At 41.1% G+C, this 25,262-nt stretch overlaps 1 long non-coding RNA gene across 2 annotated transcripts; it reads right to left on the reverse strand.

The window, feature by feature from the left end:
- Window positions 1-7,734: 7,734 nt before the first annotated feature.
- Window positions 7,735-14,952, reverse strand: LOC122867502. 2 transcript variants are annotated; one of them, XR_006375937.1, is made up of 4 exons: window positions 14,827-14,952; window positions 14,474-14,531; window positions 8,791-8,917; window positions 7,735-8,542 (listed from the first exon to the last, which is right to left on the reverse strand). It is a non-coding gene; the product is annotated as an uncharacterized LOC122867502 (long non-coding RNA). The 2 variants fall into 2 exon arrangements; XR_006375938.1 differs by lacking the exon at window positions 14,474-14,531 and having other exon boundaries at window positions 14,827-14,942.
- Window positions 14,953-25,262: the final 10,310 nt, after the last annotated feature.

A 25,262-nucleotide genomic window follows, 5' to 3' on the forward strand; every position in this document is an offset into this window, starting at 1 on the left:
TTTCTTCAACTAACTTTGACGATTCATTCATCTAAGCCATCAACCTGTCTCTTAGACCCCATTCCAACTAGGCTGCTTAAAGACGTTTTACCCTTAGCACTTCTTTACTGGATATGATCAATCTGTCTTTATTAACAGACTATGTATCACAATCCTTTAAAGTAGCTGTAATTAAACCGCTTCTTAAAACGCCTACTCTTGATCCAAGGGGTTTTAACCAACTATAGACCTATATCTAATCTTCCCTTTCTCTCTAAGATCCTTGAGAAAGCAGTCGGCAATCAGTTGTGTGACTTTCTAAATAACAATAGTTTATTTGAGGATTTTCAGTCATGATTTAGAGTGCATCATAGCACAGAGACAGCACTGGTGAAAATGACAAATGACCTTTTAATTGCATCAGACAATGGACTTGTCTCTGTACTTGTCTTGTTAGATCATAGTGCTGCGTTCGACACCATTGACCATCACATCCTATTAAAGAGACTGGAACATGTAATTGACATTAAAGGAGCCGCACTAAACTGGTTTAAATCCTATCTATCAGATCGATCTCAGTTTGTACATGTTAATGGTGAGTCCTCCGTACAAGCCACAGTTAATCACGGAGTTCCACAAGGTTCTGTGCTTGGACTGATTCTCTTCACCTTATATATGCTTCCTGTAGGCAATATTATTAGGAAACACCATAAACTTTCATTGTTATGCAGATGATACCCAATTATATCTATCAATCAAGCCAGATGAAACTAACCAGTTAGCTAAACTTCAAGCATGCCTTAATGACATAAAGACCTGGATGACCTGCAATTTTCTAATGTTAAACTCAGACAAAACTGAAGTTATTGTACTTGGCCCCAAACACCTCAGAGACACATTATCTAAAGATATTCCTTTAACTCCCATATGAAACAAGCTTCAAGAACTGCCTTTTTTCACCTACGTAACATTGCAAAAATCAGGCACATCCTGTCTCAAAATGATGCCGAAAAACTAGTGCATGCATTTGTTACTTCTAGGTTGGACTATTGCAATTCCTTATTATCAGACTGCCCGAAGAATAAGTTCCTTAAGACTCTCCAGTTGATCCGGAATGCTGCGGCACGTATACTGACAAGAACTAGGAAAAGAGATCATATATCTCCAATGTTAGCTTCTCTGCACTGGCTCCCTGTAAAATCCAGAATAGAATTTAAAATCCTTCTCCTCACCTACAAAGCTCTTAATGGTCAGGCAACATCATATCTTAAAGATCTCATAATACCTTATTACCCGACTAGAACACTGTGCTCCCAGGATGCAGGCTTACTTGTGGTTCCTAGAGTCTCCAAAAGTAAAATGGGAGCCAGAACCTTCAGTTATCAAGCTCCTCTCCTGTGGAATCACATCCCAATGGTGTTCGGGAAGCAGACATCATCTCCACATTTAAGAGTAGGCTTAAGACTTTCTTCTTTGATAAAGCTTATAGTTAGGTCTGGCTTGGATGAGCCCTGAACCATCCCTTAGTTATACTGCTATAGGCCTAGACTGCCGGGAGACTTCCCATGATGTACCTCTTTCCTCTCTCGTTCTCTCCCTCTCCATCTGTATGCATTTTTATCCCATTAGTGCATGTTACTAAATCGACAACTTCTCTCTCCCGTAGTTCTGTGCCTTCTCATTTCTCTCCTCTCTCCTTCTGTTGCTTTCAGCAGGTATTTCTGCCTCCAGAGCTGCAGAGACTGGATCTGTAGTTGTGGACCACCTGCTACCCCCGTGTGCCTGTTCGACAACTGCTACTATAGTTGCTGTTATTGGCTCTGTAACTAATACTGACATTATTTTTCTAATAGCTGTCATTCCTATTATTATTAATTTATTAATATTAACACTACAAAACTGGTATTTGCATTGCTCTCTCTCTCTCTCTCTCAAAACCTCTCTGTCTCTCTCTCTCTCTCTCTCTCTCTGGATGGCCACCCACCATTGAGTCTGGTTCTGCTCGAGGTTTCTGCCTCTTAAAGGAAATTTTTCCTTGCCACTGTCACAAGTGCTTGCTCATGGTGGGATTAATGCGTCACAGGTTTTTGTCAAATTTTTTGATGCTTAAATAAATAAGACATTATGAAATAAACAATCATATGAATAAATATGGACAAAATATATAATATAACCATGATATTGTGAAATAATCAATATTCAAAACTCAGCTCATTCTTATGAAATACTACTTCATCCTGCTTATTTTCACAACATCGGAATTTATTGCAGGTGATTTTTATTTCCTTCCAGCTGTTTTTATTTCAAAATGTAATTTTTCCAAAGTCAGTTTATATTTCATCTCATTTTTTCCAATTACTGCTTCATTTCAAAATGCCACTTTTCATCACTAAGTTTGTCTGCCAGTCAAGAAAAGCAGAGCAGAGCCAGTTATGTGATTGGCTTTTGTTTTAGTCTGAATGAGCGAACAGCCAATCACATAACTGGCTTGCAGTGACTGTGTCCTTTTGTTCAGATTGTGTATCTGAAGCTGGTGGTGTAGCCGTAAATGTGCAGATATGGTGTCTACATCTTGTGAAACCACTTCTTTTGGCTGGGAGTATGTGGTCTGTCTCCGCAGTAGCCCTAGCCTTGTCCCACATTATATGAATCACTCTGACAATGGACTATATTGGTCCAACAGCAGTGTTGGACAGCCACAGTGGTCACCCTCTAGCAGGTTTATTATAATACTCTGGATATATAGCCAGCATGTAGCATGGGTGGATGTATCAGTGGGTTTACATTCACCTGGTTATCATTCCATAGTGACCTGATTTCTTAAATAGCCTGTATAAGTTTTCTTTAATTAGGGTAAGGTTTAAAGAGAAACACACCAAACACTGCTAGATATGTGTTTTAAAGCAACACAAGCTGTGTTGGTGGGTGTGTGTTGTTTCAGGTACTGGTGAAACATGAAACTATGTGATTGCTGGATGTTGCAGCAAATGTTGAGCCTGGATCAACATTTTTGCCGGATGACCCTGTGTTTTTTGGTCTGATCACTCTGCACTGGTACAACCGCTGTGCCACCAGACTGGCTCCAGTCAAATGAATGAAAGGGCTGGGGTATTTTTACGCAGAGCAAAGTCGGTCTAAGCGCGGCCTAACAGCATTAGCAGCTACCCCACAGATCAAATCAAAAGTGGGCAACGAAGTGAAACCTGACCAACAGCGGTCACTAGGGACACATTCTGATATAAGGTGTGAACTGTCTCAGCTGGATTTACACACAATCTGGATACACCTGGATACAGGATAATGTGTCTGAGAAGGGTTCTAATTGTTAGGTTGCCATGACCTGCATACACACACACACACACACACACACGGTCACATATATATGTAAAGCCACCCACCCACACCCACAAATGCACATTTGTGCGAACACATTTATCATCCAGTTTCACTTTCTGTTGGCTCTGTGTATTCCCATGATCAATCATAGTCCTAGTGTTTGCTCTGCTATCGGCCATCTTTCATTGTCACCTTCAAAGAACTATCTTGTCTTCTTTGTAGAATGGTGTAAGTGTGTGTGTATGCGTGTGTTTGACAGAGAGAGAGAGAGAGAGACAGAGGAGGAGTTTTGTTTTAACTTTTTCAAATGATCACTGGTGCTTGTATTTTGCTTTATTCTTACATATAGTTTTAGACATTCAATACAATACATACTATTTTTACATATAGAAGAGTTTATGTATATTGTGAGGGCGCTATGTCAAAATATCACAAACTAACAGGTAAAAGGTGTGAAAATATTAGTGCCTTTTCACCAATGTCAATGGAGGAGGGTCCCTTACATAGCTGAAAGTGGTTAGATTGTAGCCATAAAGTTCTCTAAATGGAGCGTAACCAAGAAATGTTTTTTCTGTCTGTTTTTCATGGAGTCAAGGAGACGGAGGGTGGTATGAGGAGGAAGGAGATGGAGGGTCAGGCATCACATTTTGCTTAGTTTAAAAGCAGAAACATTCTTTTTTGTCTAGATTTTATTTCTAGCTTCCATGGTTACTGCTGAATCATTGTAGTGTCTGTGTCATGTGTTGTGTATAGCTTGTGGGGAGTTGTTGGTTGATACAAGTAATCATCTACCATTTGCATATTTAAAACAATCATTTAGCTCAGCAGCAAAAAGATTCCAATGTCAAAAATAATTTTAGGTATGTTTCCTGTACTTTGAAAATATCCATATCATTAGTAGTGAAACATAAAGCTGGACCCTTAATTAAACCAGGAAATCCACTCCATATATACATTAAATGTAAAGTAACGTAAAAAAATATCACAGTTAAGTTAATTATAAAATTCTCAAGGAGAAAGTGATCCAGTTGAAACAGTCTACATCACAAAGGAGTGGCAGGGTAGCAGAAGAACAAGACTGTTGTTATAGTGCATTATTTCCATGTGTGACAAGTTGAACAAAGCAAGAATCAACAAAATACCCCATGCCGGCTGTGAACAAAAATCAGCATTTCTGCCATAGGCCTTTTGCTGACACAAGTAAAAGGCAGACGCCGTAACAGTCCTCCCCCTCCCTCCCTCCATCTCACACTGTCATCTGGCCTGCACATGAACCCTGCTCACCTCCTAACCCCAAAGTAGCAGCATGCCTGGCTGTGTGTGTGTGCGTGTTTCTCTTGCCTATCACATACAAACAGATCAGACACAGGTTTTGAGCATGGATAAGTTAAGACAAAAGATTCAAATGACGGGAGGCTGGAGAGCAGAGACAGACAGAATGAAGGAGGGAAGAGATTTTTAATTCTGAGGAATAATCAAATTTAAATTAAATTAAGAGAGAGGAAAATAGGTGAATGTTCTGGAGTGAAGTTAGGAAGAGCTGAAAAAATTATGTAGACCTCTTTTCAACCAAATAGTTATGGAGCCACAGAAAGTAAACTCAAGAACTAAAAGTCCCATGTGTGCAGTCATATTACAGAGGAACTAAATTTAGAAGCTGGTTCCTCCAATGAACATGCAGGTAACTGAAATGGTTCCTGGGCCATGAGAAAATGCTACAATGGAAACAGTGTCAATGAGTTTTGCTGCTCACTCACATCACAATATATCTCAGGTAAACTTTAGCTGGGGCTAGTAAAATTGTTGACTGGAGTAACCACTTTGAGAACTAACTCACAAGCATCTGGTAGTTAGCTGCTAAAATAGTCAAATTTAGATCAAACTGTTCCAGGATTATGGAACCAGAAGAACTAAACTCAGGAACTAAAAAATGTTTAGGCAGTCCTGTTTCCACTACATTTGAAGAACCATGAAGATTAGGCAAATTAGTCCGATGTCAGATTGAAAAACAATGGCAGATTGTTTGATGCAATTTTCACACATGAGGAAACAACAACATCATGTTGTTGTATGTATTCATTGTCTCTGAGTTGAACTGAGTTGAGTTGAATGTAATTATTAAATGAAAAGGAGACATGCAGAGCAAAAAAGGAGACTGTAAACTCCAGAACACCTCTCTCCACAGTAACGATTTGCTGAGAGTTTGATGGCTATTTATTTCTATGAAACTAGATCAATAAGCATTATAAATACAATTACAAAATTAGACTACTATAATCCACCATCTTTTGGAGTCCTATTTATTCTTGTCTAACTTAGAAAACTCCTAAAGTAGTTACTGTAGGATGGGGCAAAGTGGTGGTGGTGCAGGGGTAGAACTGACCGCACACCACTGCAGAGATCAGAGTTCTGTTCTTGGCAGTGATGTTTCCTGCTCTGCCAGGTGTCTCATCCAATACAACATCTGGGAAGATGGTGAGGGATCATGCCTTTTTTGCTGCACTAACAGCTCCAAATGGTTGGTCAGGGCACCAATGTGGCAGGTGATGAGATCAGAGGGGTACAATGAAACACTACACACCTTCCCTGCAAAGCTCCTCTGTCAGAAAAAAAGAAATGTTTGGTGACTCCATTAACCTTTCCAACTGCAGGAACATACAAACCTGTCCTAGAAACCTAGAACATCCTGAAACAAATCTAGAAATTAAGTTTATATATTACTAAATTGTTTTCACAATTAATCTGTCAAACATAATTGCTTCCTCGATAAAACTGAATTGAATTGAAATTATGTTCACAGACTCATTGGAGTGAATGAAGCACAACATTTAGCTACTGTACAGGAGTCGCAGGGAGTCGGTCAGGGTGGATGGTGGGCATACAAAGCACAGGACTTTGACACAGGAATCCGGGTTTGCCTTCTGAGTCCTGTCTGTGGTTAGGTTTAAAGGATAACTATACCCCAAAATTCTACTAGAACCCTTCCTCCCAGCATATTTAAAAAAATGCAACAAATGTAGGAGGTGTGGCCTTGTGGCTATGTAGTGTTTGACCGCGTCACAGTTTGCCTCTCTATCCCTCCCTCCAGCCACATTCCCACTTCCTCAAACACATTCATTGTCACTCTCCCCTAATCCACCAGATGCCCTTGGACTTTCCCTCCTTTCCCATCAATTTTCCCTCCTTTCCCATCACCTGACTGCCACACCCAACTTACTCACCATAAATGGACCATTCCCACTTACTCCTTGCCAGACTGTTATTTTATGTTGGCATGTGCTTCATGTCTTGTCCTCTAGCCTGAGACCATGGACCCAGTAAATGGATGTTTTGAAGATGAACTGTATGATTTGTTTTATACTCTCCTGTGCCTCCAAGGTTGTTGGAGGAGTGCCCCTAGTAGGGAGTATAGAGAGGCAGCTCTTTTCCAACACCAACACCTTTTCCTGCTGAACTGCAGCAGTCCCCCGTTCCTGAGCTGCAGCTGTCTCCTGTTCCTGTGCTGTAGCAGTCCTCAGTTCCTGTGCAGCAGCAGTATCCTGTGGCTGTGCTTCAGCACCCTCTTGTTTCCTTGGCTCCACCGGCTCACCTGTCTGTCTCAGTTGTTGCCGGTCTCCAGTCCTGCAGCCCTGTCGCCGTTCTCTTGACAGACAGAGAGGGAATGGTCAGACCAACCGTAAAAACTAAATCTAAAGTGTGGTTATGGGTTGGGCCAGAAACAAGCTGCACAAAGTTAAAAGAGTCCATATTGTCAAGAAATTCAGTGGCTTTGACATTTGATGAGAGGTCAACATGAAGATTAAAATCACCAGAGACTAAAAGTTTGTCATGATTCATAACAACTGAAGATATAATCTCAGAGAACTCAGTGAGGAAAATGGCATCTAGCCTTGGGGGGGCAATACACAACTACACAGAGAGCCGGACTTGAACCCCCAGTTTTAACCCCCTGGGGTTGCAAAACACGTCAGCACGTTTACTCGATGTTGCTATCAATATCTCAGCGATAATATAGCACAGAAATATGGTTCAGATATTGTTGGAATCTGTATGATCGTATGTGACTCACACAGCGAGCTAGGAGGAAGAGAGCTCTCATCTGTCTCTCACTGTAAGTAATTGGTGGGTTTGTGTGTCCATCTGCATTGGCTGAAACAAACCAATGGACACTCAGGAAATCACTAAGGACCCACCCATCATCTTACACTGCAGTTTTCATTGAGTTGATATTAGAGGAAAGAGAAAGTCTGTGAAAAAAAACACAGAAAAAGAAGAAGATGAGGAGAGAAAATGGCGAAGTACACAGTTAGCAAAGTTTTAGTAGCGATTTTGAAGAGCAGCGACAAGGATGAAGGAGGAGTTTCAGAGCCTGAAGGGTTTGATTCTGATGAAGAGGAATACCAAAATAATAGGGATCCATTTGAAGAAGGGTAAATGTATTTATTTTACAAAAACCTTGTTTGCAATATCACAATAATAGTGCACTTCGTGCTAAGCTAAATGTGAACATCTTGGCTAAAAAAAACATTTGTAAAATTAGTAACGAACTTTGACAAAATTGACTGTCCATTCGTAAAGGTTTACTCTGTATAAAAGTTATTTCTTTCTGTAAAAGTGAGCTCTCTTACAAATAGTATAAATCAGAGGTTTTCAAAGTCTGAGACAGTGGGCCTCCCCTCAGGAATAGAAAAAAGCATCCCCTCATCCCCACTTATTTTACTTGCTTAGTTTTGAGCAATTCTTGGATCATGATTATGTTACACTCAACAACTTCATAACTTCAGACTACACCAAATACATAAAAAATGTCCCAAGGCATGTATTAGTTTCTGACTCACATCAATCACATGACTCGCACACATTTAGACTATTCTATGTGATCTCCTTTTGATAACAAATGTAATAACTAATGTAATATTTTTTCACTTCCATTCACACTTTGAAAACATGCTTTGGCCATTGAATTGTATTTATTTAAGTTTGTGATTTTATACTGAATGTGAAAATACTGGAAATCTCTGTAGAGTTTTGAAATGGAAGAGAGTATCCCCACCCCAGCATCTCATTCAGGTGTGATTTACTGCTGTTTGGGGTGGACAGGACAGGTAGCACATATGATAAATTGGAACAGATACAGAGAAGATTAGCTGACAGGACAGAAGAGAAGTAGTCAGCCTCACACCTCCTCCACATTCCTCTTAGGTGTGAATTGATGTGTGTGGGGGATCTGTAGGAAGAAAAGAGAAAGGGGTTTCAATGAACTAGTAGTGAATGTCCTAAATTGTTGGGGGGTTTTCAGAGAGGATTCACCGCTGCCAGGGCCCAGTGAACCACAGGCAGCATCCACTCTGCCTGCCACCAGGTCACCACCAGCCCCTCCACCACAGCCATCATCACCAGCCAAGAGGTCCCGTGCCCCCCGAGCACAAGCACCTCCCCCACGGCCACCAGCAACCCATGTACCAGCGCCCCTACCTGCACAGCAGCCAGCTCCGCTGTCTAGGAAGACAGACAAAGACCTGGACACCGCTCCCCCTGTCTCTAGGTTTCAACCAGCTCAGACACCAGGGCCACAGCTCAGCTCCACCTCCACATTTCTTTCCTGTACAAACAGTACAAACATTGTGTCACAACACAAACAAGCAGACAAATGGACAGACCTGAACACGAGGGATTTTTACACTGGGTTGCTTCTGTACATGGCCATGGTGAAACTCGACAGCATCACAGATTACTGGAAGCAGAATCACCTTTTTTCGTTGCTACTTCCATCACAGATCATGCCACGGGACCGCTACAGAGCAATATATTGGACCCTTCATCTTATTGACCCTGATGATGTCGTCCATAACAGAAAAAAGGGCACAGCCGACCATGACAAACTGTTCTGACTTGTCTTGGCTGACTCGAGGAATGGCTATACAGTGGAATTTTCCATTTACACCAGGAAAAGCAACATCCCCTCTGGACATGGCCTGTCCTACGATGTTGTGATGTCCCTGATGCAACCAGGTTACCTTGGCATAGGCAAATTTACATGGACAATTTTTATTCAATTCAAAGGTCTTTATTGGCTTGAAAGTTTCAAAAACAATGTTGCCAAAGCATCAAAATATAATTTTCCCAAATATTTGGACAGCACATAATTCAATTTTATTTATATAACGCCAATTCACAACAGAAATTATTTCATTGCACTTTTCCTATAGAGCAGGTCTAGCCCATACTCTTTATAATATTATTTACAGAGACCAAGGGAGGGTCTCTGTAAATATTATAGGGAGGCACAATACAAACACCACCTAGAATTTTTTAAATAGTTGAAATGTAATTGTAGTGTTAATATTAATACATTAATAATAATAATAATAATAATGAGGTGGCCCACAACCACAGATCCAGTCTCTGCAGCTCCGGAGGCAGAAATACCTGCTGAAAGCGACAGAAAGAGAGGAGAGAAACGAGAAAGCACAAAACTACGTGAGAGACAAGATGTCGAGTAAGTATCATGCATTAATCAGTGCATCATGGGAAGTCTCCCGGCAGTCTAGGCCTATAGCAGCATAACTAAGGGATGGTTTAGGACTCACCTGAGCCAGCCCTAACTATAAGCTTGATCAAAGAGGAAAGTCTTAAGCCTACTCTTAAATATGAAAATGGTGCCTGCCTCCCGAACCCAAACTGGGACCTGATTCCACAGGAGAGGAGCTTGATAACTGAAGGTTCTGGCTCCCATTCCACTTTTGGAGATTCTAGGAACCACAAGTAAGCCTGCATTCTGGGAGCGCAGTGTTCTAGTCTGGTAATAAGGTACTATGAGCTCTTTGAGATACAATGGTGCCTGACCATTAAGAGCTTTGTAGGATTTTAAAATTATTTTCTGGATTTTACAGGGAGCCAGTACAGAGAAGCTAATATTGGAGAATTATTATCTCTTTTCCTAGTTCTTGTCAGTATACGTGCCGCAGCATTCCGGATCAACTGGAGAGTCTTAAGGAACTTATTCTTCGGGCAGTCTGATAATAAGGAATTGCAATAGTCCAACCTAGAAGTAACAAATGCATGCACAAATTTTTCGGCATCGAGAAAATGCAAGTTCAAATCTAGAATAATCATTTGTAGCAATGGGAGTGCGCTTATGGCAGTTTCTGAAAATGACAGCTAAGCCACTTTTATAGCTTCCCTCTGCCCAGTAGCCGTGGGGAGCCATAAATTCATAGTCAGGGGGACATACTTCCAAGAGCTGGCTGTGTTAGATATAGGAATCTGTCAGATATAGGAAATCTAGGTGGGTGGAAGAGATGAAATCATTCAAAATGAAAGGACTTATTCGATAGAGACCTCACATTAGAAGAGCCATATTGGCAGGTGATGAGGAAACAGGGACACTATGTTTTATGTAAGAGAGGCTATTTATGTTTGCAGCTTTGAAACTGCCATGTGGGCAAGATAACCTGCCACAATAGTTTGAATGGGGAGACCAATAGCTGAGGTGGTTAATGGCAGGTGGAGCCAGTAGGGGGAGTTCTTATGGAAAACAGCACACTGAGGTGCCACTGTAGAGGAAACGGGGGTAGCAGGGTGTGTGTGGACAGTAAACAGTCATTCGCGTGGAGATGATTGTACGTCGTGCAGCAAGTTGGCTGCTAGCATTTGGCTACCCAGAGTGTTGGGGTGGACTCCATCAGTCCTGAAAAGAGAAACAATCCCAAAACATTAAATTGTCAATAAAACCAATGTTGTGAGCACTGTAGGCAGACTGGAGCCACGTGTGGAGGCAGAGGATTCTGCTAAAGCACCCTGCTCCACGGGCCAGTGTGGGAATAGGACAGGAGATAAAAACAGACTTTCTACATACTTAAAAAGTTAAAAAGGTCAAAATCATTTTTGGTCAGCTCATACTGCTGACGGGCTGTGTTGTTTGTCCCCACCTGAGCAATCACTCGACTAGTAGTGGACTGGAGTGAGCACAGCAGCCCCGGGAGCTGAAGAAACGGATGTTCCTGATTATGAAATCCCCCATAGTGTGGTTTGTGAGTAGAGGCAGGCAGAGGTGACCAGACCTCTGCCTGCCTGGCTATCCATGTAAGCTTTTCCTTTATAATAAATTTCTGAACTGCATCTGCCTCCAAGTCTACATTTGGGTCCCATTCCCTTGTGTTCCCTGGTTCCCTGCGTGACACCCATACAACATCAATGGGTTGAAATGTTAAAACAAATCTTAAAAATGACTGACGACACTAAAAGCAAGCCGTGGCCGCCATTCTCTTCTCACTCCCGGAACTTAATTTAGACCCTGGACCTCCAAAGGTTCCTAGTCCCTGGGAAAAGTTTCTGCGGTGGAAACGCTGCTTTAGATGTATATAAATGTAATTTCTGGGAGACAGAGTTGGAACAGCTGTATCCTGGGGCTTCTCATAACCTGAACGTTTAAAAACCTTGTGAGGCATAGAAACCTAGAAAATGCAATACATTGATTGCCATCAGTCATAACTATATTGGTCTGGCTAGTGGGGGAAACACTTCCTGCCCCTGATGTACATAAAAACAAGCTACTACATCACACACTCAAATACATACCTCCTACAGGGTCATCAGGAAGTAGAGAACAATAGAAGTAACCTAACAACCTGACTAATGACTCACCACTTAGAGCTCACATACACACCAAAAAAAAAAAAAAGTAACCAGTTAAAAGAAAAGCAGGCATCAAAGGAGATATATATATAAATAAAAAACATTCTCTATGGCTGTTTCTGTCTCATCCCACCACATCTATCCACACATCCATGTCTTGTGTACCTTCACTGGGCAGTAAGTGTGTGCTCTAGTAAGATGGTGTGATGAATCAGCCTATAAATCAGAGTTGTCAGGGTTTGAGTGAACTATTGGCCTTTAATGGCCAATAAATACAGGTTAGCAGGACAGAGGTTGACTGCAGGTCACAGGGTGGAGGTGTGTGAGAGTGTGTCGTATTCGCTGTTGTTGGGGTGGGTTTAGAGAGTTCATAAATAGGAAGAGAGAAAATTAGGATTGTTCGTTTGAATCACCATTTTAGTCAAAATAAATATAAAGCTGTTGAAAACATCCTAGAATCACTGTCCCCAAATAATGTAAATCATAGAGGCATCCCAATAAGGTGCCTTTAATATGGACATTATATTTTGCCACTGTGTTATTCAACATTTCATCTTCTCAATATTTTAGCCATTGTTTTTAAAATATCACCATAAACCAAATTTTGATTGAAAGTATTCTCTCTTCCTTCTATCTCATGAATTCTCGGTCTTCGTCTCTGACTGGTTTTCCAGCTGGAACTAACAGCCTTCTCCTCCTCCCCTCATCTGTCCATGTCTGTCTCAGTGAGACAGCAGTCACCTTTTAGCCCTGTCTCGGCCTTCAGTCCCACCTCCCACCGAGACAATGGGGTCAAAAGCGATCCAACCCAGGAAGTGATTTTACGCCCTTCACACGTGAGGAGCTTTGAAAGAGCAGAGGGAGAGGACAGGACGCTGGAGGTGTAGTGAAAAAACACCAGTCCTCAGATCTTCAAACTACCAGCTATTTAATGAAGACATGTTAATTCTTCTTTCCCCTCTCAACCCCCCCTACTCCCATTCCTTCTTTCCCTACTACCACAACCCCCTTTCATTGCCTTCCTCCCACCATCTTTTATCACCACTTCTTTTCCTTCCTCTCCCCCCCTTTTTACTTTAAGCTTTAAGATGAGAATACAATTGATTAAAGGTTAGATAAAAAATTTTATTACAATATAGAATGTTAAAACAGGGTCAAATGAGAGATATAATCAATGTATTACAATTGATCATTCAATCTTTATTTTGGTCTTGCATGTCTACAGCATTGCAGTGTATACATACAGATACACATACAGTATACACACACGTATGTTTTATCTATTATATTAACAGAATAACAAACTAAACCAGGGCAGTTTCTGGACATTTTGGTTTCCTAGGTGAAATGTTGCAATTTTATTATTTCAAAGTCATCATCTGTCAATTAGTACCTTTACACACTCACACTTAATGAAGCAGTTTAGATATGTTTGTACAGCTGAATAGCTCTGCATTAAGAAAATATTGTTTGCTGTAATATTTTTATTATTTGTACTACTATCCAGTGTAGTATCTAGTGTCAGAGTGCATCTGTTGCAGGACAGTCTGGACAGGATTTAGACAGACAGACACTCACCTCAGCATGAACAAAATACTGAAATTTTCAACCTACAGCAACATTTTAGAGGTGTGGTTCACTCGTAAAATATCACGAAAATAGATTCCAAACGGCCGCTGTGTTCACATCGCGCACTGCTGCTTGTTGTGATAATTGTTATACAACTGAAAGTGACAGCTCTTTATATATTTCGCTCACAACTCTGTCTGTACAGACAGTTTTGATGAAGCACAGAAGGGCGTTCTTGACATCTGTCATCCCAGGAGCAACATCTGGAGTTATAATAACCTTTTACTGAAATGCATCTATGAATAGATGCAACTAGTCTAGTCTATTTGAAATGAAGGTGTGACTTAAATTTTTCTGCATCATTTCTGTTCAAGAAGGGTAGATATTTGGCAAAGATTCTTAAATGGAAGAATGCTGTTTTAGTGATCGTGCTGATGTGGGTTTTGAAATGTAAATCAACATCCAAAATGACTCCTAAAATATGTGTGACCGGGGCACTTAGAAATCCCCAGACTACAAGCACCCGACAACGCCACTCTGGGAATTTCACCCAGAAAATAATACCCAACAAATACACAATTTCTTTGGTAAAGAAAAGGAGCAGAGCCATGACTTTCAAGTTCCAAAACTGAACACATTTTTCTAAAATTCAAAAGGAGTCAGTATTTGATGCTTTGGTTGGAATACACTACAATGGAAGCCAGGCTAAAAAATAGATAATAAAATATGTGTGACAAGTTTAAAATATTACTACCCTGACAACATTACCAGTACAGGGTAGGGTGCCAAGGAAGCCTACAGGAGAAACTGAGTAAGGGGAAGGTTCCAGAGTACTTCACCACCACTAGTATTTTGAGAAACACAGTCGCTTACACAGTCACACTGAAAGACACAAAAAAAAAACAAAAAAAAAAAACACAGCACACCAACCAGGTGGCTATTGTTGCATTACCTTCGCAAAATACAGCAGGACTAGGTCATACAGGAAGCCAACACCATGTTCCTCGTTCCTATTACGAGATGCATACATAATTACCCATTATATGTAAGCAAGCTATGATTAAAAAAACATCAAAGAATAGCATACCTTGAAGCTACGGTGACTAAACAATCGGCCCTAGTGTGATTATCTGGCACACACCATACTCTGTTCTCTTCACATGGTGCTGTAAAAGTGTAACAGGGGAAAGCTAACGCTACCTTCAGCTAGCTCTGGTCTGACTGCAAACGGCACCTGCAAAGATGCCAGGAAAATATTTAACATGCACCGATAACATATACAAGGAAAACAGGTAAGGCACATACCTTAGTCTGATGTTCATCTCCCTCAAACGCAACAATGAGGTCAGGAAAGAGCGATGCAACCTCCCACATAGTAGCACACGGCTCATTTTAAAGGGTCTGCTACACAAGGAAGTAAACAAGTTGTCACCTGTTCTCAATCGGAGTGATTACAAGGTAGGCAAAACTAACGGGAGAGAGCTCCACCTATTACATACCTAACTATGCTGAGGTGCTGTTGTTCAGTTTAAATCAGGCAGCAGAATTCTAAATTCTATCCAATAAATTATGACATTGATAAGAAAATGTATTAGAGGAAAACTGGGTTTGTTAAAGAGAAGCAGTGTCCCTCACTCTTACAGAGGTAATTAGTCATTAGCTGCACTGATGCAGCCTGTGAGAGAAAAGAAAACACTCTTCTTCCTTCAAATCATTAAACTTTTCAACTCACCGCTGTTCTCAGCAGTGTCGGTGCAACCCTCTGTGGGCCAGCTGACAAATATCACTGAGCATTGTGGCTATACATTTGTGTAACAAAGACCTAGTGTGTGTGAATGACAAAAGGCCATCATTTTAACAGAGAGATGAAGCCAGCAATATTATAGATTCCCTTCTCTTTTTCTCTACCTCTGTTCTCCATCCATCCATCCATCTGTCTGTTTCTCTGTCCATGCTTTAACCTCTACTTTACCTCTGTCCCTCTGTTACCTTTGTCCAGGGCTGTGTATGTTTGGCATGCAGCATACCTCAACTTCAGTGTGTGTGTGCATATGTGTGTGTGTGTGTGTGTGTGTGTGTGTGTGTGTGTTCACACAGATTAACAAGGCTTAAAATTAACTAGGTGTGTTCTGTGTCTCTCTGGGTGTGTTTATGTGTCTGTGTATGGATGTGTATGCATGCATGCATGTGTATTTTCAATGTGTGTGTCTTTGTCTTACTATGCACATGTATATGTACTGTATGTGTGTTAAGACAGCATTGCACCACCTCTAGACTTAAACCCCTGTGTGATCTCTGGATGATCATCCCAGTGTTTAACACTCAGCTTCAGTCCACATTCCAATCTGCTCTGTGTGTGTGTGTGTGTGTGCGCGTGTGTGTGTGTGTGCGATGGCTCCCCATTATACATGGTTGCATTTACATGTCATGCGTTATTAAGTGATACTCCAGACACTCCAGAGCTACCCTGAATGCAGTAGAAGAAGACTAAATTTCTTGACGCAACACACTGACATACACTTGAGCAAGTGAAAATTTACCTGCCATTATCGTTAAAGCTGCCTAATTAGTTGCATCATGTTTAATTCATAGTAAAACTGAAATTTAGAATAGTGTGGGTTTAGGGGGAGAGTGTCCAAGAGTATTCAGTTTTCGGTTACATTGCAAGAGATTCCATGAGTCTGCTGCACTAATACTAAAAGCAGATCAGTCCTGGCACGAGGTACATGAAGAACCAGCCAATCACTGGGGCGAGTTAAAAGTGGACCAGGGTCCCAATGCAACACAGATGTGATGTATGATGGTAATTTTCTGACACAAGCCTTATAGATATACAGACACCAATCATTATTGCATCTCTCAGTCAGAGAAGACCAACCGACCTTATCATAGAGGATACAGTGGTGAGTATTGTAGCTATCACCAGTAATAAACCTCAGGGCTGAGTGGTGAACAGAATCTAAGGGACTAAGTGTGGAGGCAGTAGCGTGTCTGTAATTACATCCCCATAGTCCAGAACGGATAAGAAAGTTGATTCAACAATCCTCTTCCTCCAAATCAAAGGAAATCATGATTTTAAAAGCCAATCTTTTGTCGTAGTTTGCCAACAAGGTTCCTGATGTGGTATTTAAATGTAAATTAGTCATCGAGCCAGATGCCACGAGACTCGTATTCTGTAACCCTTTCAATATTTGAAGAGACCATTTCATTGACATAAATGGTGAACAGGACAGGGCCCAGAATAGATCCCCGCAGCACGGCCGTTGTAACCGGCAGTAATCCAGACTTAGTTCCCCCCATCCTCACACACCGCTGTCTAAACTGGTAATCAAATCGTTTAATACTAGTGTGATATAAAAATAAGGCTACAGCCAACTTAGCTTAGCATAAAAACTGAGAAACAGCTAGCTTGGTTCTGTCCAATTGTTATGGCTGTGTGTGTCGGTGTTTCCTAGTGTTTCTAGTTGTTTTTCCCATACCCTGTGTCTCCTTTTTCCCCTGTCTGTCTCTGTGTGTGTGTGTGTGTGTGTGTGTGTGTGTGTGTGTGTGTGTGTGTGTGTTTTGCGTGGGCGTGGCTGCCCTTCCTCTCTCTCTCTCCTGGCTCTCAGCTCTGCTGTGTCTACTCACCTGGCTTCTATCAACCAATCACCCCGCTCAGTCTACTCACCTGCCTCTCATCAGCTAATTTCTTGCAGTATATCTAGTCCGGCTCTTCATCCACTCATCGCCAGACCTCCATGGTAGTAATCTCTTGGCCAAGTCTTGCTATCGTAGCGTTTTGTCTGACTCTGCTTCCTGTTTGCTTGCCACCTGCTAACTTGTGTTTTGTTTCCAGGATCACCACTTGCTTGCCTGCCTCCCGTTCGCTTCTGCCAGTCTGCCAGCCACACTTCCTCATTTCCTCTGCCATGCTGCCGCCATTTTCTCCACACTCTCCCTGCCAGCTCTGGATTCCCAAACCTGGTCTTCATCCCATTTTCTACTACTCCCTCTCTGAGTTTTGCATTTGAATCCAACCTCAAAGTACAACTAAATTCAGCTAACATTCACCATTTTACTGTGGGCCAAGAGCCAGAGCCTCAACTGCAAAATAAGCTTTAAAAGCTCTCACTGAGAAAATAATGGCAGGGTCTAAGCGTGGTCAGTCAGTACAGCGTGTTGGTCAGTCTCTCCATCTAGCAAAACATGTTCTGAACAAATTAAAAATTGTACCAAAGAAATGTCAAAGTAAATGAACACATTGCCATGAAATTCACCAAGCACATTCATGCTCCCAGAGGATGAACCCTTTCCATTTGAATACCCTATAAGCTGTCCTCTGGTATAATATGTTCTAAAAGTATGTTGTTTGTTGTGTCCAACACTTTCATATCAATAATTCATTTTGTAACACTTCAGTGAATGGTTCCAAATACCCAGTCTAAATACCCCACTGTTTCAAGTATTCATGTAGTTCATATAAGATCATTGTATTTCTTGTTATTATGGACGTATAACAGACTGATGAATGATGTGTTGTGACTGCAGAGTCAAAGTCTCTGGATCAGCAGTGCAGTGCAGGAGCTACCATTTGCTGTGCACCTTAACACTCACTTCACATGTACATAACAATCACACACACACAAACAGAATGACTGTGGCCATGAAAAAGGCAGATGTCCCAGTGAGGGAACCCCAGAACGTGTGTGTGTGTGACTTTTTCATGACCACAGTCATACAGAGTTCAGCAGCAGTTCATCCAGGCTAACACAGGGTGTCTTTGTCAGACACACACATGCACACATGGTTTGCATACAGAAATATTTAAATTTAAGTACTGTTAAAAGATGAATGTGAATTAATTTAATCAATTAATTGGAAGGTTTGACAATGTCAAATATTCCTGTGAAACATTGTTTTGAATTGTGACAGTTTTTTTAAAGATATTAAGGATATTTGCATTTGATGGAATGATGCACCCATAAACAAAATGGCATCGCTGGCTTGAATGTAGAGTATCATATACTTGCAATGATGTGTTGGAACAAACAGATAAAGAATATTGATAATGACAGAATCATACAGTGTGGAATTTTAAAACTGCTTAATGAAACATTAAGCAGGCAAAACTTGGGATGTTTCTGTTTCATAATAATAAACCTTAGACAGACCATGAATATCCACACCAAATTTGATTTAATCATCAACCTAATGGCCCTTTCATGGCCACTGATGTCCTTGAAATCACCACTGATGGTCATCATATTTGCCATGAGAGGAGATGGCACTCTCTAGTTCAGATAAATGCAGCCGTTAAGATCACATCAGGCTACGCAAGTTGACCTAATCATGATCTTCTTCAATCTTGCTGTGACTTTTACTTTTTACCTGAACTTCTGTTGCAGCCCTGGCTCCATGAAAGTACATCCAGTATATGCATATAAATGAGGTTTTAATGGGAAATATAATTTGCTGCCTGGATTACGTTTACTGGTAACGTTTTTTTCCTGTCAAGGAAGTGCTATGTTTATGAACCGCACTTAAATCGTAGGGAGGAGGTTGTGGTGGATGGTGGGCGCACAGGACTTTGACACCAGAGGCTGGGGTTAGGGACGTGGTAGTAAGGGGAATAATGAGTAATAGTACTCAGGGCCCAATGCGTTCTGATTCCCAGGGCGTCAAATGCCAACGTTTTGTCACACTCCTCGGCGTCGTATAAACACATGGTACCCCATGGTACAAGGTACCCTTTGGCATTAGTACGAGACGCCTTCAGAAACGGTGTATGGTCACTTACAAGTGTGGTTAGGTTTAGGGAAAAAAACACTTGGTTAGGTAGTAGGAAGTCAATCATGTCATTGTAAAAAAAAACTGTAAAATCAGGCTACCAAAAGAGAAAAGAAAGACAGGAGTGAGAAAAAAAGCAGAAAACAATCAGAGGGAAAGCAGCTGTTGATAAAATTCTTCCAAAAGAAAGGTACATTAATGCAATTTGCTAGCAGTGTTTTAGAATGGTTGCTGATAAATGAAGTAGCATTGCCTTCAGTTTGAGAAACAGCCACAGAAAGTGGATTAGTCGCAGGTCCAGCATCACCATCATCTCATGTTAGTGTTAATGACGGAATGTCAAGAAAAGAATGCTGAGATTTCAGATTGAGCAGACTTTCTTAAATGTGTTATAAACACTTAATTACTGACTACCCTAATACCTAATACAGATGTTTTCTCATCAGTTTACTTTTTTGTACACCCATGACAAGGGAAGGGAGGCCATTAAGACTGCAGGGACCCAGAATCTTTTGCTACGCCACTGGGTTTAGGCATCAAAACCACGTAAATTAAGGTTAGTGAAAGATAAATAAGTAAACTCAACCTGTCTCATACTTCAAGACTTTTTCATTCTCAAACAAAGAAGATCCGTCCCAAACCTTTACCTATGCTTTGAACATAACCATAAACCAGACTAAGAGTCTACAGCTATGCTAGCAGTTTTGTGAGGCAATACCTAGGCACAGCGGTGCTTTGACCTAAAGGAAAAGTCAGAGGATCACCAAAGTCATTAGAATTCATCCTATGGGCACCATGGATATCTGCAACAAATCCGATGGCAATCCACCCAGTTGTTGAGATATGTCAGTCTGGACCAAAGTGGTGGACATAGATAAAAATGGTTTAATCATGATTTAGCTGCTATGGTTGCAAGAGCAATTTATTGTAGGAAAACAAATGAAATATGTTGACAGTGAACATTTAGCTGATGACTTTGCAGATATGTTAATGAACGTTGCCATTAATATTGCAAATTAGTAGTATACACACATAACTTCCAGGAGATAGGGCTGTCTGTTGCTGATGTTTTGCCTGTCTGATTTGTTTGTCTGTACTGGCTACCTGTTACTACAAGCTGTAAGCCTGTCTTACCAATGAGTACTGTACCTTTCAACTAAAACTGATTTGTTAGAACAGCATTCATGTTTAAATTCATTTCTAAAGAAATTGTAGAGATCAGTGGATTTGTTTACTTGAAACAGGCCATTCAGCAGCAATGTGAAAAAGACAACATCCTTTAAGACAGCTGCAAAGTCAGTATAAAATAGTGAATGAAGTTCTTAAATTTGTGTATAAAGATATGGAAAAATCTTCTTGACTTGTTAAAGCATTTAAAGAAGAGCACAAAGACTTGTGAGTGTTGGTTGAATAAAAGCTACATTGTGTTTTAGGGTGTAATGCTTCTTTAATGTGTGTGTGTGTGTGTGTGTGTGTGTGTGTGTGGCAGCGTGTCTACAGGAGCCCATTGACATTATGTAACATTTGAACTTGAGTCACCTCCTCCACGGTCAAACAGAGTTCACCTTACCTGCCTAGGCCACAGTGACAGAACATCACTGTCAAAGTTCAAATCCTGCATACTGTCTCACCTCTACACAGCTGGCCAATCATTGCCTGAAGTCAGATTGTGGGTTTCGGAAAGTTACAAAAAGTGTAGGATGCAGCCCCCCAAATTGTGATGTCAGAAAGGCATGGGGGAGGGGGTGTCACATGATCTTACAAGCACTTTGGTTGATGTGTACAGTTTTCTTTACAAAGCCTCAAACCTCAACATATAGTAAACCTATAAAGAGTTTGTGAGCACATAGATTTTAAATTTTAGCTTAAATTAAATTGATGCGCCAACATACAAAATTGAGTTTAGAGAGAAAAATCCAAAAAGTTCAAAATTAAGAAAACATTAGTCAAGTCAATTTTATTTATACAGCCCAATATCACAAATCACAAATTTGCCTCAAGGGGCTTTACAATCTGTACAGCATACAACATCCTCTGTCCATCAATTTGGATGAGGAAAAAAATCCTAAAAATCCTAAAAACCCTTTAACAGGGGAAAAATGTTAGAAACCTCAGGAAGAGCAACATAGGAGGGATCCCTTCACCAGGACAGACAGACATGCAATAGATGTTGTGTGTACAGAATAGAGCAACATAGTAAAATGACAATATGAACAATCATGATGACAAAGTTATGAATAGATTGTAACATACAGTATATGAATAATATGGATCCGGGAGGATGTCGAGCAACTTGAGGTGTTGCCAAACAGACCTGAGTCACATGACCTCCTCTCCACCATGGAACCTGGAAGAGGACAGACTACACAAACTCACAAAAGCAAAGCTCAAGCACACCATTCACACAGGTAGGAGAAAGGAACAGACACACAGAGGGAGAGAGAGACAAGAGGAGAGGCTGAATCTCCTGGAGGATGAAGATCCAGATCCAGAACATCTAGAATGAGGCACTGACAGCCAGAGGAGAGAGAGGTCCCAGGACAGCTGATGGTCCAGCACAGAGAAGCTAGAGTGAAAAGAGAGGAGAAATTAGGGAGAGAGGGAGAGAGAGAGAGAGAGAAAGAGAGGCACACAGCTGTGCTTGTGGGACACAAGCAAACAGAGGGTTAGAGAGATGCAGTGGTTTTCAGAAAGTTTACAGTTTTATTGTCGGCAGGACAGCATGGCATGGGCTATAAGTACTTAATAGATTCGGACCCGTCGGAAGGATAATGTTAACAGGTACAAGGCCTGAAGTAACCAAAGAATAAGCAACTAGCTGAAGGTTAAGGCGAAAAGATGAGTTTTAAGTTTGGATTTAAAGGCCCCAACGGATTCATACCATTTGATGTCAGCATGTCAGGGAGGTTATTCCAGAGGAAGGGGGCACGATAGGAAAAGGCCCTGCAGCCAGCTGACTTCTTTTTAACTCTGGGGACAGACAGGAGACCTGTATTCTGAGAGCGGAGAGGACAGGCTGGGATATAAGGTTTAATAAGGTCAGACAGGTATGAAGGGGCAAGCCCACTTTTGTAAGTAATCAGAAGCACCTTAAGTTCTTTCTAAACTTTCTAAAATTAAGTCAATACACATACCTGAATATACAAACTTGTGAAGGAGCTTTGGTAGAACCTGAAAGGTACCCTGTGGAGTTTTTTTATCACTAGTAGCGCTATAGAGCAATGTTTTACAAGAGGATCCCTGTTTTGTCTGGATCATGCATACATACAAAGATACACGTGTGGGTGAGGAAATACACATTCCTGTTTTCACGCTATTCCACAAAAATTGGTGGCAATTGCGTCAAGAAACGCAACAATATGCCAACAAAGGCAGTGAAGAAGACGACTGCAAGCCAGCAAACAATGGATGTAAACAATACAGGATTTAAAATACTAAAAGAACTCAGCTTTGCAAATGTCTTTTGAGGAAGGAAATGCATTCAACAGGTTTGTTAGACCTCAAGGATAGATACAATTTGTTTTGGTGAGAAAAACAATGTATCTCTCAATGTAATCTTTGTTTACAAGAAAACTTCACATAGGAGCTTTAAATGTACAGACTCACAAAACTAAGCTTACAAGTATGAAACTCAGTTTTCAAGCTCACCTTGATGAATTATTTAATGTTGCATTATGATATCCAGTGTTTCCCATGAAAACTTACCGTCCAAGCAGGAGCTCTAGTAAATCTGCAGACTGCTGGATCAACAAGGCTATAATGATCTGAAAAGTATACTCATCTTATATTTTACTTTTGAAGTAACTGTACTCAGATCGAATTCTCATCCAACTGAGATCAGATCTACACCAACACTCTTCCTCATTCTCTGTCAAACACATTCATAACAAACTCGTATCAAACCTTACAATACATGCACATGTTCTCAATTACAAATCCTCGGACACATACACACACACACACACACACACACACACATAGCCACCCACATACACTCAACCACACCTGTCCTGCCTGGCCTTGCTGCCAGCTGGAGTCAGATTCCTACAGAATGTTCCTGTAAACGTTGTGGAGCGTGAAACCGGCAGTCTGGTCCATGGCTGCCAGCCCAGCACTGCATGTGTTGGTGGGACTGTGGAAGATGTGTGTGGTGCGTGTGTGTGTGTGTGTGTGTGTGCGTGTGTGTGTGTGTGTGTGTGTGTATCAGAATCAGAAATAATTTATTGATCCCCGAGGGGAAACTCTTTAATATATTATATAGGGTGTATAGATATTTGACAGCTGGCAGTGTTTACTGTGTGAACTGACTTAAGACCAGTTCCCAGACTTCTAGGGAACAATCATAAACTAACTCTATGTTTACAAATTTAGATCACTGGAGTTTTATCTCATCCTTCTTCCTCCTCACATGTCACTGGAATTACTAATCAGTTCAATCATACTGTAGGTGCAAATAAGCTACTAAACCAACAAGATGAAATTGACACCTACCTCTTACCTCATACATCTTGTCAGATTCACCAAACCATTTTAGTACACTGAGCAAGCATTGTTGCTCTCATTCATCACGTTTTTTTCCTCTGAGATTTTTGCAATTAATTTAACCATCCAGCCTATTTGTGATCATATCTGCAAAACAAAAATACATGCTGAATAAATGAGTCCATCACTACAGCACATTAGGTATGAAATGTTGGAATGTGGTGGAAAAGTGTACATTCCAGTGTGACAGGATAGATCATAGCTTTGTTAGTATTTTGTGGTTCAGCCATAAACAGGCATGTTACACACAATGCTCTCACCTGTACTGCTCTCCTCTCTCTCTTACACACACGTACACATGCTGAGATGCAAGCCTCTCGTTCATGTGTAGAAGTAAAGGGGGTTGTTCAGAGGACAGAAACACACAGGCAGTCTCTTGTCTGCCCTTCACTTAAACCCTCACACACACACACACACACACACACACACACACACACACACACACACACACACACACACACACACACTCCTCTCCTCTCTTTCCCCTCTGCCCTCAACTTAAACCTTCACCCCAATCTTACCCCAGCCCTCTCTACGTAGCCTTAACCCCCACCCAACATCCAACGCCCACTGCCCCATTAACCTGTTACCTCTCCTGCCCCCTCCTCTGCCATATCAACGCCCCCCACCCCACACACACACACACACACACACACACAAACAGAGCAAGCCATTCCACATTACTTCAATTCCTTGATTGATTACAATATAACAAGGTCTTGAAAGCAAAAGTTACATGGTCTCACAAGATACAAATATACACAAACAGCACATGAATTAAAAACATGAAACAAAAATATGAAAATGAAATAGGTTTAGGTAAGGTTTGTCTGCATTCTCTGTTGGAAATGCCTCAAATGGTTGTGATTCTGTAACTTCAGCAATGAAATGTTCTCTGCGCAGACTCAGATACATCTTAAACACAATAATCCAGGTTATCTGTGAAACATTTTGCAACCACAATCAATCTAAAAGACTCAGTGTCCCTTATTGACTCACCCATAAAGACTGGGAGGAAAAAGAAAAAAAATCACAGGTTTCAGCTGGGCTAAAAATGTCTGACTGTGGTGCAAACATAATGTGACAAAAAGGCCATTTTCAGACTGAGATTAGCACTGTGTGACGGCCCGTCTGCTTTGTTTACTGCTGTTGCTTGCTCTCTTGTCTTTAGGGCTACAGACTTTAATTGAGAGTTTAATCAGCAGCATGGGACTGTGACAAATGGGATCTCGTCTAATGTCTTTTCTGTTTTTGGTGGTGGAGTTGGTAAGGTATGAATGAAATGTGTTATCATGGCATCGGTAGGCGGAGTTTGTAATTTGTGAATGAAGTATGTAATCAGTAGAACTTGTCTCTGGTGCGTCGGTGCCACGTGTCCAGAGTTTGTATTAGAGTAGTAAGTTTGAGAAAGCGCTACAGAGAGACAAGCACAA

This window comes from Siniperca chuatsi, linkage group LG20 (genome assembly GCF_020085105.1).
Source record: "Siniperca chuatsi isolate FFG_IHB_CAS linkage group LG20, ASM2008510v1, whole genome shotgun sequence".
Taxonomy (NCBI): Eukaryota; Metazoa; Chordata; class Actinopteri; order Centrarchiformes; family Sinipercidae; genus Siniperca; species Siniperca chuatsi.